The sequence below is a fragment of the Lithobates pipiens genome, unplaced genomic scaffold (assembly GCF_037356315.1).
Source record: "Lithobates pipiens isolate NorthernLeopardFrog02 unplaced genomic scaffold, aLitPip1_a1.2 Scaffold_8, whole genome shotgun sequence".
NCBI lineage: Eukaryota > Metazoa > Chordata > Amphibia > Anura > Ranidae > Lithobates > Lithobates pipiens.
In genome coordinates, this window is record NW_027507903.1 from 311,288,524 (window position 1) to 311,303,462 (window position 14,939).

Sequence of the window (14,939 nt, forward strand, 5' to 3'; positions counted from 1 at the left end):
CTGCAGCGGTACCAATACTTTTTGAATATTTTGAACATCTTTGGTTTTCATTATTATTTAGCACCTTTGCAATATTGTGATAGAGGAGTTATTTTTTATAGTTAAGGAGGTTTTAATTTGAGCATGGCACTTTTGGTTAAACAAAAGGTAAAGTTAGCGCAACCCCCGCTTTATATACATTGATCAAACAGGGTTTATGCCAGGGAAATCAACAGACACAAATCTGCGAAGACTGTTTACCCACTTACAACTACCATCCAGTGACGAAAACCACAGAATAATAGTATCCATAGACATAGAAAAGGCATTCGACTCTGTGGACTGGGGGTTTATGCTTAGAGTGCTAGAGGTCATGGGATTATGGCTGCAGTTCCCAAAATGGATATCTATGCTTTATAAGAGTCCCAAGGTGGCCATTAGACTGGGATCATGGATGTCAAGCTTCTTTGCGGTGGGCAGGGGCACCAGGCAGGGTTGCCCATTGTCCCCTTTTTTGTTTGCTCTGGTAATGGAGCCCCTAGCCATTGCACTGAGGTCCACGGAGGAGGTGCGGGCCATTAGGGTGGGATCAATTTGTGAAACCCTGACCCTATACGCAAAGGACATGCTCCTGTTTCTCAATGGCCCTGAAGATTCCTTGAGGGCAGTGCTGGCAATCTTTGAAAAATGTACCACATACTCGGGACTTAGGGTTAACTGGAGTAAGTCATCTATCCTACCGCTAGATGCAAAAAGCAAAGAAAAGGCGGACCCAGATTTACCACTACAGTGGGTTGAGTCTCTCAAATATTTAGGAGTATGGATTACTGCAAATGTGCAGGATTATCTGATGTTAAATCGACTCCCTTTGGTATCTCTACTCAAGCAGAAAACAAAGGCTTGGGCCAATCTGCCCCTATAGCTAATAGGCAGAATAAGTCTGCTTAAAATGAAAATCCTTCTGGTAATCCTCTATTTCCTTAGACACGCACCAGTCTGGATACCAAAATCATTTTTCAAACAATAAGAGGGTGTTATTGGTACATTTCTATGGGCACCGAAACCACCTAGGATAGGAATCAAAGTACTTCAAGAACTGGGAGACCGGGGAGGGTTGGCATTGCCAGATTGGCTCAAATATTACCTTGCGAGTCAAATGGTATTTGCCCATAGATAGCTAACCTCAGACGATGGGGATGCAGCCACGGTGTTGGAAGCTGTCCATCTAAGATCCTATGAAAGTTTGCGCCTGGCTCTGTTTAAAGGTACCAAATCGGACCTACCCATAACACTAACAATGACGGCCACCATCAGGGCATGGGAACTGGCAGTTAAATTAGCATCTCCTAGCTATATGGTTCTGTCCCCATCCACCCCCTCTATGGATGAATCAAAGACTGCCTCACTTCTACAACTTACCTGACCCCATGACTTAGGGACCTTACATACTTGGGAGAACTACAGATCTTTTCACAACTACAGAGAAGACATGAACTTCCCAACTCTTATTTTTTTAATTTTTTCCAGCTCCGCCACGCATATCAAGCGCAGTTTGGAGAGTTGAAGGTAGAATCTCTGCCGTCGACACTTGAATCTCTGCTGTCAGTGGAGGACTTGCCTAAAAGTACTGTAGATAGGAATTGCTAGGCCCTGTGTGGCCAATTGACTGTGCTACTGTTATGTTAACATGGCCCAGCAGCTGTTGTATATTTTCTACAAACTGTACAATAAACATAAATTTTTATATATAAAAAAAAGACTACCATCAAGCCTAGAATCCTCACACAAAGTTAAAACATAGGGTATCTGGTATCTCCTTGGCCACAGGGTCTGCACATGAGAGCAGAGAGACTGGAACTTTTTTCTTGGAAAAACCTGAAATAGGGCTGTTTTCAGGACTAGGCCGAGGTACTCCTAATGCAGAGGAGGATCTAACACTGACTACTGAAGAATCTGGTTCTCTCTGAAACTCTGCAGGATCAGCACAATCCTATGAACAATGGCTGACAGAGTCTGCACCAACTGCTCCCTCAGGAGTAGGTCATCCAGACAACCCACGATGTGGAATCCCCAGACATGAAAACTTAGAACTGGGGCCAGTACCAAACTCAAGGTGCAATAGACAAGCTGAAGTGAAAAGCAAAGAAATTATAGTGTGGCATACCCAAAGCAAACTGAAGGTAATGTTGGTGAGCCTAAAAGAAAGGAATGTGCAGATAAGCACCTTAAATGTCCATCCAAGGCAATATACCAGAAAAAAAGAGAAATTTCTCTTGGAGAAGGGAAAAACACATCCATCTCCTAAGGACACCAGAAACAAAAATGAAGTTTTGCTGGGAGTGGTTATGTAGGTCTGGGTTTTAAACTTTGCTTCGTCGGTATCCAATCACTTGTAGCTGAAGCATGACCCATTGGTTCAAGAAGTAAGCAATCCTCAGTCCTGTGATATATGTTAAAAAGACACAGTATATATCAGATGAGGTAGAGACCCTTTTCCTGACACTCTAATTCAAAGCTAGATTTGGGTAACCACTTTTTCCCCCAGACATGAAAATAAAAAAAAATGGTTTTTACTTCTTTGTATAATATGACGCTTATCACATTTATCATTGAAGTGTAACCTGGGCATGGCATTTTACCTAATTATCATGTCACCCAACAGGGGTGTGATGACTGTGGTGAGGAGGGGTCCTAGAAATTCAGGTAGAATTTGTCAATACTCTGATCTATGATTGAAGATGGTGACTTAAATTGAAGAATCTGAAAATTTAAAATCTATAGGACCACAAAAGAAAAAGATCTAAAATTTTAACTATTCCTATTCAGTAAACTTGGCTCAGTAGTGTTTGTTGAACTAAAAGCCTAAAATATATATTGAATGTATGTCATTAAAGAAAACCGTGAGAGAAGCATTGATGTTGCCACTGCTGGCTACTAAAAAAGGCATGGTGTCTGGCAGTCATGATGATGATTTTGCTTAACAATTGATAAGACACTTCTGACTTTTCTCCAACAGTCTTGATCTGCCTACTTGTCCTGGGTCAGCAACTTAGAAAGTTGCAAAGCCCAATGGCTACCCCCATATATCTTGCAACACAGTTTTAATTTATATCAGTAGATACACATATGTCACATTACATTTAGAAACACTCATATATGTTCCTGACAATATTAATAATTATAGTTTAAACCAACAACAAAACTGCAAATAAACCTTTAGCAATAATTAGCACAAAACGCAGTTATAAAAATGAGAGGGAGGACTTCACAATGTACTTTCCTTTTCCAGAATAACTGGCAAGTTTAACATTAATACAGGGTCTTAGTCGTGTTGGATCCTGTTGCAAAAATGTAAATAAATAAATAATTTACAAAAAAAAACAGGAAACAAAAATTTACTGGATGGCAATAGCCCTGTTTCTGTGGACACCTATAATTTGTTGATTAAAATTTGAAATAAGAGAAAGCGACCAAGTACAAAGCCCTGAGGCATAAACACAAAGGCTGATTATTAAAAAAACAATAGATATGATTGTTTTATGGTGTTACTGCTTATTCTAACTCAGATCCTGCAGCTAATTGGAAAAGGAAAGTATTTGCTTCTATTTTTTTATCTTTATAGGAAATAACACCAGAGATTGTTAATCCAGGGAATATCTGATTGCCTTGTGGGGGATCATGAAAAATTGTCCCCCCAGTGAATTGGACCATGCTTCATTGAGTTTATTGCCATCCTCTAGATCAACTGTGTGTGTAGGATTGTGTAAACTGAGATTTTCTATTAATTTATTTTTCTATTGGTTGAGGTAGATGGACTTGTCTTTTTCAGCACAACTATGAAAGGTTGAAAAGATCATTTAGATTTGTATTTATGAAGTGATTAGGTGGTGGGTTGGGGGTATCCTGCAGTACATGAACTGTGAGCCCTAGTACACACGGTCAGATATCCCGATGGAAAATGTCTGATCGGACCTCGTTGTCGAATAATCTGACAGTGTGTGGGCTCTATCAGACTGTTTTCGTTGGAATATCCGACAGACCAAGTTTGAGAGCTTGGCTATAAAACTTTCCGACAGTTCCGATCGTGTGTAGCCTAGTCTGATGGACAAGGTGCCACACATGCTCACTATAAAATTCTGAGACGGAAGCGATCGGTCGAGTAAAACTACCGCTCGTGATCGATATAGCACATTCATCACGCTGCAATGTTAAAAATTCTTTAATGCAGCGCATTCTCTTTTTCTTTACAATGCTACAAGAATGAAGTTGTTTTGATGCTCATATTCACACACACTTCTCCCAAACGTATTTCTTTATTCTTTTTACTCATTTCAGCAATACCATATTTTAATTCGTCACATCTCCCCAATCTTTTTTTTTTTTATATAATTTTGTGGTTGGTTTTTTTAATCAACGTCTCCTTTTTTGACAATTTGCTCATATTTGCATTTTTTTGGTGTGTTTTGTGTGTCAACTTACCACAACACCATTATCTTTTTAATTTATTGTTTTCTTTTTTAATCTAGAGGAGGTTGTTTGGTGTTGGTGCCCCTTGTTATTCATTTGACTTTGAATTTTTTAAATGTACCTGCCTACTCACAAATAAACTGTCCTTTTTGAAGTAAAACACATAGGCAAGTATTTCTTCAACCAAAAAAAAACCTTTATTTAGGTGTCAGTAACAAATAAACAGGAAGGCAACGCTGGAGAAATTGGTCAATTTGGCGAAGCCTTTGGCCCCCAGGGCAGACATGAACTAATTTGAAAATGCAAAATTGGTGGCCTGAGGAGTACATATCTCAGGGAGAACAGTCTGGTCCAGAAGTCCAAGAGATCAGGAAGAGCAGATGCCATCTATGTCCCCAGGCTGTGGTCCTACAAGAGGCTGCATCTTCTGTCATACCAGACTGAACCCAGGCCCTCACTCTCTGGTCTTCCTTGGGCACTTCCCTCCAGGCTTCCTTCCAGGTGGTGGCTCGGCTCCTGTAGTTGTGGCAGGAGGAGGAGGGCGATGGTCGACCTCCCGCCTGCCACTTGCCACAGCCTCCTCCTGAGGTCTTCCTGTGTATGAAAATGGGACATAGTTTTAGTTTTTTGGTCATCAATCACACAATTTTGTGCTCATGACTGTTGCAAATTGAATGTTACCAAATAGAACAGACTATCATTCTGAGCCCAGCATTTTTCATTCTTGTCCCAATCATTTTTGGTCACTACTGTCTATTGAGATGTAAACCACTTTATTAAATCACAACTTACTGATCAATAATAACATTTAGTTAACATCATTAAATTTACGACAAGAAATATGTTCAACAATGCTATACCTGTCTCAAGCTTGGCCCCTCCACATGTTGCTGCCTGGAAGGCCCAGGTTGGACATCGGAAGCCTCAGCTGGGGGTGAAGGAAGCCTTGAAGGAAGACTGTAGAGTGGTGGCCTGGGTTCCCCCGGTCTGCCAGAAAATGCAGCCTCTCATAATACAACATCCTGGGGACATAAATGTCATCTGGATCTCCTGATCTCAGGGAATCCTGGAACTTCTTGCGCTCCCTCAGATATGTACTCCTCAGGGCACCAATTTTGGCCATCACATAGGTCATGTCTGCCGTGGGGAGCATGATCTTCACCAAACCAAGCAGTTTCTCCAGGGCTGCCTTCCTCTTTCGTAGGTCCTTAGAAAGGGGGATGTTCATCTGCCACAGGCAGGGCAGCTCCCTGAGCATATCAATGATTAGCTCCAGAAAATGTGGTTCCTTGAAGGGATCCATCTTCTCTGCAAGACACAACACAAGAGAAAAAGTAATAATGTCAGGCTAAACTCTCTCTAATCTTGTGCCAATATAGGCCTCAATCTAGAAGCAGTATAGGCTAGTGATGTACCAAGTTAAAATGGTACCTTCGTTTGAACGATCGGCGCGTCAGCTCCTCCCTCTGCTCACAGATCGTACCTACGACACACGCGTGTTGCGTTTTATATACAGTGCGCATGCGTGAAACTCTGCCTGCCCCGATGTTCTTTCTAGACTATTCCCCGCCCCTTCTCTTTCAGCGCAGCGAGGAGAGCACATGGCGGAGACACAGGAGGTGCGCAATAATAATTCCACTAACAAGGAGGAGGACGAGGAAAGCCCGGAGCCTGAAACGTCCCGATCCCGGAGGTGAATATTTAAGGCCTCAAATATGTATTTTGGAGAGATGTTGGAGATGGTGGACATATTGAAGAGGAACGACTATGATGGGAAGTATGGACCTTACCCAAACCCAAATATCAGAAAGGCCAAGATCATGACTAAAGTTGTGAAGAGTCTTCAGAAGAATTTTGGGGTACGACGATGCAAGGATCAACTGAGAAAACGCTGGTCAGACCTGAAACTGAGGGAGCACGATCAGTACAGAAGGATCAAGCGAGTTCTTCAAAAAAGTAAGTAGTTGTCGTGTGTTCATATTATTATTATTGCTTGCATACTGCTCCATGTGCTTTGATTTAATGTTGTACAGTTTAAAATGGCCACTTTCATGTTCATGGGTTCAATCATTCGTAATAAACATCGTTCATTAGCCCACTCCAAAAACAATGTTTTGCCAAATACACTACAGGTAAGTATTGCAGCTTTTGAAAGTGTCAAAAATAATGTGCTCACCTTTGAACTCTGCCAAAAAACACAATTGTACAACACTTCCAAGTAATGTTTCATATTCCTATTTCTGCCTTCTGTAAGCTAAGTATTCCTTTTTTACATTCTCATAGGGGAGAGAAGACTCGGGGCATCTGAGGACACCAGGGACCCCACACCTCCCAAAGAAGGGGAAATACCAACACCAGAAGCAGAGGAGGAGGAGGAAGGAGAGATTGTTGAAGTTGGCAAAATTGTCACTACAACAGGTGAGTGTCGGAGACCACAGCTCCTGGTAAGCTAATCAATGTATGTCTGCATATTTATAATACCTGGTGTGTTTTTTTTTTAGGTGATGTGGAAGAAGAATCACATTTTAGCAGTGAAAGTGCCCAGATCCTCATTGGAGAGATAATGGGGTGCAATCGCGATTTAGAGAATATACAGAAAAACATCAATGATGTTCAACAAAAAATGAAGAACATTATTAATGTTTTGGGGAGAAACACCCCAAACTAGCTAGCATAGTTTTTAAATTTTCAAAAACACTTTTATATTTTAAAAAAGCCAAATTTGCACACAGTGTGTCAACATGTATTAACTTCCATAATAAAAAAATGTTACCCAAAATAATGTTTTCTATACACCAAATATGTTGGTTTGTTGTAAAACTCTTTTCAAAACACACATGTGAATGTGCTTTGAGTAAAAAGTTAAATTATCAACAATGTGTGGCTTCCTTTTTCAATGCGCAAAAGCAGTATTTGGAGTAAAGTTGTTGTTTTCTGTGGCAATGGGTGTTATTTACTAATGGCCAATCCACTTTGCACTCCAAGTGCATTTTCAGGTGCACTTTTGCAGTGCACTTGTAGTGCATAGTAGATTTGCCTTTAATAAATAACAACCACAATGATGTTTAAATTTCCCCAATCACGCCATTTTCATGACTCCACATATTTCTGTCATGGTGCTGAAAATGAGCAATATTTTTTGTCAGTAATGCACTACATACATTATCAACAAAAACAAGGTGTTTGTGTAGCAGACCCACAACATAATAAGATTATCTGAAGAAGACACTGTCACCTCATCTTGCTCATAACTTGGGTTTCCTCTGTTGTAGAAAAAGGCCCAAAAAAAACAGCAAAAATACCTAGGAGACAGCTAAAACAAAGCCAAGCAGTAAATGAAAACAAAGATTATTGGAGTTTCAAAGAAAAATGTATTAAAAAAATGCCTCTCAGACATTGTCTGGCATATCAGTGCCCCCCCACACCCACAAAGTACTCCATGTATTGGTTTCTGACCTCATGGGCGCTTTGGGGGGGCAAGCCAGGGCGAGCAGCTTCAAGGGCCATGAGGTTGACATTTTCTGGCAAGTCTGCATCAGGGCTAACTGAGCCACATAGTTTGAATGATTTTTGAAAAAAATGTGCAGAGCGCAGCAGGCAAGCACAATGTGATTTTGTTTATATTCCGCCATGTGTATTGGCGTCAAAAATAGGCAGAACCGGCTGGCCATTATTCCGAAAGTGTTCTCCTCAACTCTTCTGGCTCTGGCCAGCCGCACATTAAAGATCCTCTGATCCGGGCTGAGGGTCTTCACCGGGAAAGGCCGCATCAGGTGGTTTGCCAGAGCAAACACCTCACCCGCAACGAAAATGAACGGGAGTTCTTCTAAATTCTCCTCTGGAGGTGGCAAGCCCAGACTGCCACTCTGGAGATGCCAGTAGAATTCCATCCGTGCGAACACTTCACCATCCGACATCCGGCCATTTTGCCCCACGTCCACATACAGGAAGTCATAGGTCGCTGACACCACCGCCAACATCATGATAGGGTCCAGTGCACACTCGCTGGCCGATTGCGGTTATTGTTATGTGTGGGGCGGTTGGGTATTTGGGTGTTGCTGGGGTCTTTTCTTCCTTGCGGGAACTGCGATGCGCCAGTTGGTCCTCCCCTCCTCCCCCTCCTTCACATCTGATTGGGAGGTTCGGGTGGACTCTACTTTGCGCATCGGCGCCACACGTTCTACGTCGTGCAGGTGACGTCACCTTTGACGTCATCACGCCGACGTTTAGTGATTTCCGTCTCCGTGTCTCTATTGGGGGGATCTGGCGCGCCTGTCGCTGGTTTTTTTATCCAGGTTAGGTGTGGCTCCTCCCCCTATGTTTCACGCATGTGGCGTTGGCGGCATATTTAAACCCCACTCGGAGATAGCTATGTGTGCGGCAGGTCTCTGCATGGAGTCTGCACACACTGGCCGTCTTGTCTGCTGGTGTTGTTTTTTAGGAGCGATGTTTAGGTGAAAAATCTCTTTTCTCCTTCTACTCACACTTCATCTCTGTTCTGATTGCACTTGACCCTGTCTATGCTCATGGTTACTACTTTTTGTCTTAAGCTACTATACTAGCTTTTATAAATATTACCATTACTATCATTAAAGTTTACCTTATATATTGTAATGGACGCCATGGCTGGGTCCTGGAAGGACGCTATATTTCCCCTCTGTTTGGGTTGTGCTCTCTTTAAGGGAATACAATTGATTAACCCACCTGTTAAGGCAGTGTCTTTAAAAAGCAAGACAGGAAGCTGTAGATGGGTGTGGAGGAGTGGAGAACACATGGAGGAGTGTGAGCAGCTTGCTGCTGGCTGAAGAGTGGGTTGCCCTGTGGGAGACTGTAGTCCGTGTAAGGGACTGGGAAAGGCTGACAACCTTGAGAGTCAGGAAGACTAAGGAAGTCGGTGAGTCCAGGGGGCTGGAAAGAGTTGACAAATATGTTGGGAGCAAGCAGAGGAACTGTTGACAATTGAGAGCCAGGTGGCTTGGTATGTTCATTTGTGTGCTGAATGAATTTAAACCCCTGCGTGGGATTACTGGATGAACTAATATTTTGTTTTCTTATAATAAACGTGGGCTACCAGGCCCTTAACCATAAACCGCCTGCCTGATGTAGACTAAAACGTGCATCTACCAATTGAGTTTAATCACCCCGAACATTACAATATATATATATTTTTTTTTCCCTGCTGGTTGTGCAATCAGCATCAGCTGTTGATAGTTAAAGGGGCCTTTATTATCAGAGCCGCCCTGACCGGTGTCTGCAGACCTTATTGGCAGGATGCCGGCTGGACGGATCTCTCATCCTAATATCTTGTCTGCTGGTGTTTTAGGAGCAATGTTTAGGTGAAAAATCTTTTTTCTCCTACTACTCACACCTTTTTTTTTTTTTTTTGCTGACTGGTAATTCTGTCACTCTCCTTGTCTATCATGGTCTATGTACACCCCTTCATCAATTTTCTTCACTTTTTGTTAACCTGCACACTCTTACTTTCTTTCACACTATTACATTATTTTTAATTTTGCACACCATTCACTGTTTACATTCATCTGCATATACTTACTACATAGTATATACTTGCCTTATGGCCAGCACTCTCTCTGTACCCTTTGAGGGTCACTATCAATTTCAAATTACTTTCGCATCACATTATTTTCATTAATCATACATACTATTAACATTTTGTTTTTAGATATGTTGTTTTCAACAATTGCCACACACTCCATATCTGATACTCTTCAACACTGCTGTATCTTTTTGGTTTTGCCTGATATCGCATCCATGTCTATGCCGCCTCAGTTCCCGGGGAGGGATCTTGCCCATGGCCCACCCTACGCCCACTGCCACACACTGCACTTTCCATCCGGATTGGTGAGTCTGCCCTGGCTAACCATTTACACGCATTAAATCCCCATTAATTTATTTTTATTTATATGGTTAGTATATTATATTATTTTGTATTCTATTTCATAGGAATTTTTTGGTCGCATCAGCTCCTGATGAGTGTAGAGACACCCACGAAACGCGTCGAGCTTTTGAAATGATGCCCCAGCTATACTTTATACGGAACTATATTTATTTTATTATGAATTTACTTTTTTAACTATACATTAAATTTATTTTTGTTTTACATCTAGTGGATGCATATCTATTATGTGGAGGTACTTGCTGATGTCGGCTTTGCTGTCATAGGCACTACCATGCCATACTACCCAATTATTTTATTTATTACTACTATGTGCTGCTATATGTGAATACTATATATCATGCTTCTACTGTACTTACGCCTATATACTTTATGAATTTGATCTTTACTATTTTTTATGATCTGTTACTGAACAATCAATAAAAATTTTTTTTTTTTAATATGGTTAAAACCTACCTCCATTATCCAAGTGCTTCATTTTAAAGTCCCAAACTTCCTCTATTACACATCATGATACTATTAAACCCCTTGTAATTATAATAGTAGGACCCCGAGTTGGGGGTTGGGAAGATGCGGACATGTTTCCCATCAATTGCACCTCCACAATTGGGAAAGTCCCAACGGCTGGCAAAGTGGGAGGCCACAGTCTGCCATTCCTGTGGCGTTGAAGGAAACTGTGGAGTCAAACAAGAAAAAAAATGAGTAATTTTGCACATCAACATTGCAGATTAGACATTTTTGGACAATATCACTATAACATTTTGGCAAATGAGTATTTAAAGCCTAAAGTATAAGGTCCCCTTATCAGATTCATCACCCCCCCCCCATCCCCCCCATCTGATGGGCCATTGCAAAAAATGAGGGGGGGGGGAGTTTTGGACAGGTAACCCTCTCCACTTCATTGAGAGCTGAATGCAGAAATAATGTGTGATACTTTGGGCAGCCCCTCCTTACTTACACTATTGGCAGCCCACCGGACAGTTAAGAAGTGTCATAATACAAAAAAAAAGGAACAAATGGAAGCACATTTTGACATTCTTCTATTACCTATCAAGATAATAATAGGAGAAAAAAAATTAAACTGTAGCATTTGAAAGCTACATGCACTACATGCTTTGGTGAATTCATCCATAAATCTGACCAGAAAAAAGGTAGGTATAGTGTGTATTGGGTTTGGCAAAGTCAGCGGATAGAGGATTGCTATCAGCTGACCTAGCAGTTGGAGGGAGGGGGGTTCCTAATGAGTTTGGCCCAACCAAAAAAAAATAATTGGGCACTCTGCATGAATTTAAGCACACACATAACATTTGTACATATTTTAGGGGGTGTTTAGGGGAAAGCAATACTATGGAGCTGACTAAATACATTGCTAAGTGACTAGACTATAGGTTTATGGCCCCAGAAGAGCATGCTGGGGAAGTGAGTGAAGGCAAATATGCATGAAGGACAAAAAAGGAACTTGAAAAGCTTCCAGCATGCATGAGGACAAAGGGGCACAGCATATCAATTAGAGCGTATTGCAATCATGGTAATTAGGGAATGAGTAAAGAAATACAAGACATTAGCAAACATTAAATACATAGAATGTGATGTTAAAGGATAAAACTTACCTTCATATAGTCCTTCTGCAGGACCTGAACGATGGCAGAACAGGTCTCTGGATTAATGATTCCCAGAGCCTGGGGGGAGATGCCTGTCGAGAACTTGAGTTCCTGAAGGCTTCTCCCTGTCGCCAAGTAGCGCAACGTGGCGATGAGCCTCTGCTCCGGAGTGATGGCTTGCCGCATGCAGGTATCCTACCTGCTGATATAAGGGGTCAGCAAAGCCAGCAGACGGTGAAAAACGGGGTCCGTCATCCGGAGATAATTCCTGAAATCATCAGGATTATTCTCCCAGATCTCACGAAGCAAAGGCATGTGTGAGAACTGGTCATGCTGGCGCAACCAATTCTTGGTCCACAAACTCCTCCTCGCCCTGTTTATGGACCGGGCTTGTGTCAAAGCTAAAAGCCCAACACCAAGCCCCTGCACAGCACAAACTCTACGAAGAGTATGTACACAAAACATGGCTTGAAAACGGTCGGCTGGTCAGAACGGACAACAGAAAGCACCGATAAATAGCAATGCCTGAAAGAACGAACTGAAAACCAAAAACGAGCAGACAATAAGCAATGAAAATCAAATCGTAATATACCAAGATATAGTCCACAATGAGCAACAAATGCTAACTGACTACACACACTGATAAGCAGATACGCACTGACAAGCACAAACCGAAGAGCAGTAACGATCTGAAGCACAAATCTGAAAAGCGCGAATCGTCTCTAACCAAACTCCTACTAACACGTGATAAACACGAGATCAGCAGAAGGGGCCCAAAGGGTGCCGGACGTGGTGCTGAACTTCCCTTTTCTAGTACCATCGTACACAGCTTACGTCACCGCGTTCTTGCCAACCGGAAATTCCGACAACTTAGTCCGACCATGTGTATGCAACACCACTTCCGGACCACTTCCGGACTAAATCCTTTGGAATTTATCCGACGGATTTGGTTGTCGGAATGTCCGACCGTGTGTACAAGGGCTAAGACTCTTCTCTCTAGTGGTACATTTCTTCTATTGTAGTTCTTTTGCAGTGTTGCAGCCTTCATCAGACTCTACAGTAATTAACTTCTGGAAGTGTCAGATGCTTGTTTCCGGGTTAGCTGTGGATCTTTCCCCAAACCCCTATGTCACTTCCATGTCCTGTATTTAAGTAGGTGTTGGAGGACGGAAACACAGTTTACAGCAGTGCACACAGACATCCCATACTCCCAGGAGTGTTAAATGCTGAAGTGTCCATTCAGGAAGAGTCTTCAATGTTTGAATGGAGCGAAGGTAGACGGCACGGGCCTATTAAGAGTTAAGTATTACAGCTCTTCTATTGTCAGGACATGTAATTCAAATTTTTAAGTGATTAATAGGATGTTAGGTTAGTGTATGGAGATCGAAATGCTAAGAAGGCTCCCCTTGCGGCTAAGTGCAGCTCGTTCCTGAAGTTGGCAACAGGAAGCGCAGTGCCTAAAGAAGCACAGTTGGCCGGGTGCTTGTTTGCAGTTCGACGAGCTCGGCCACTGAGGGATGGGCATAAAACAGGGGAAATGTGAAAGCAGCAAAATTAAGAAAGAAATGAAGAAACGTAACTGGATCAGCTTAATAAAAAGCTTGACTATCAAAATTTCTTAGAAAATAGTAATTTATAATGTTATAAATATGATAACGTTTATATATTTAAAATGTAACAGATACAGCCTCATTACTATTAATGCTGCTATGTGCATTAATACTCAAATTAGAAAAAAAGAGACAAGGGCCTCACCCCCACAAACCTTGCCGATGGTTGTGGGGGTCTGCGGGTGGGGGCTTATCGGAATCTGGAAACCCCCTTTAACAAGGGGACCCCCAGATCCTGGCCTCCCCCTGTGTAAAATTACATTAAAATGTTTTATCCTATAGTCTACACCCCACAGTCCACACACGTCTGACTTCTGCCATGACCCCCACTCATGACTTCTGTCCAGATTCCCGCAGAGACTGCAGACATGATATAAGACAAGAGATGGTTAGAGGTTCCGGACATAATACAAGAGATGGTTAGAGATTGAGGACATCATACTAAAGATGGTCAGAGACTGCAGACATGGTACAAGAGATGGTCAGAGACTGCAGACATGATATAAGAGATGGTCAGAGACTGCAGACATGATACAGGAGATGGTCAGAGACTGCAGAAATAATACAGGAGATGATCAGAAACTGCAGACATGATACAGGAAATGGTCAGAGACTGCAGACATGATACAAGAGATGGTCAGAGACTGCAAATATGATACAGGAGATGGTCAGACATTGCAGACATAATACAGGAGATGGTCAGAGACTGCAGACATGGTACAAGAGATGGTCAGAGACTGCAGACATGATACAGGAGATGGTCAGAGACTGCAGATATAGTACCAGAGCCTCACCAGTGCCCATCAAATGCAGCCTAAATTCAGCCTCACTGTACCCATCAATGCAGCCTCACTGTGCCCATCATTGCAGCCTCACTGTGCCCATCAAATGCAGCTTTACGGTTCCCATGAATGCAGCCTCACTGTGCCCATAAATGCAGCCTCACTGCCCATCAATCTAGCCTCACTGTGCCCATCCAATTCCACCTCTGTGCCCATCAAATGCAGCTTCACTGTGTCAACGAATGCAGCCTCACTGCCCATCAAATGCAGCTTACTATACCCATGAATACAGAATAATTGTGCCCATCATTGCAGCCCCACTGTGCCTGTGAATGCAGCCTCACTGTGCCCTTGAATGCAGCCTCACTGTGCCCTTGAATGCAGCCTCATTGTGCCCATGCATGCAGCTTTACTGTGCCCATGAATGCAGCCTCACTGTCCCTTAAACAAAGCTTTACTGTGCCTGCAAATTCAATCTCACTGTGCCCGTGAATGCAGCCTTATTGTGCCCATGAATGCAGCCTCACTGTGCCCATGAATGCAGCCTCACTGTGCCCATGAATGCAACCTCATGGTTCCCATG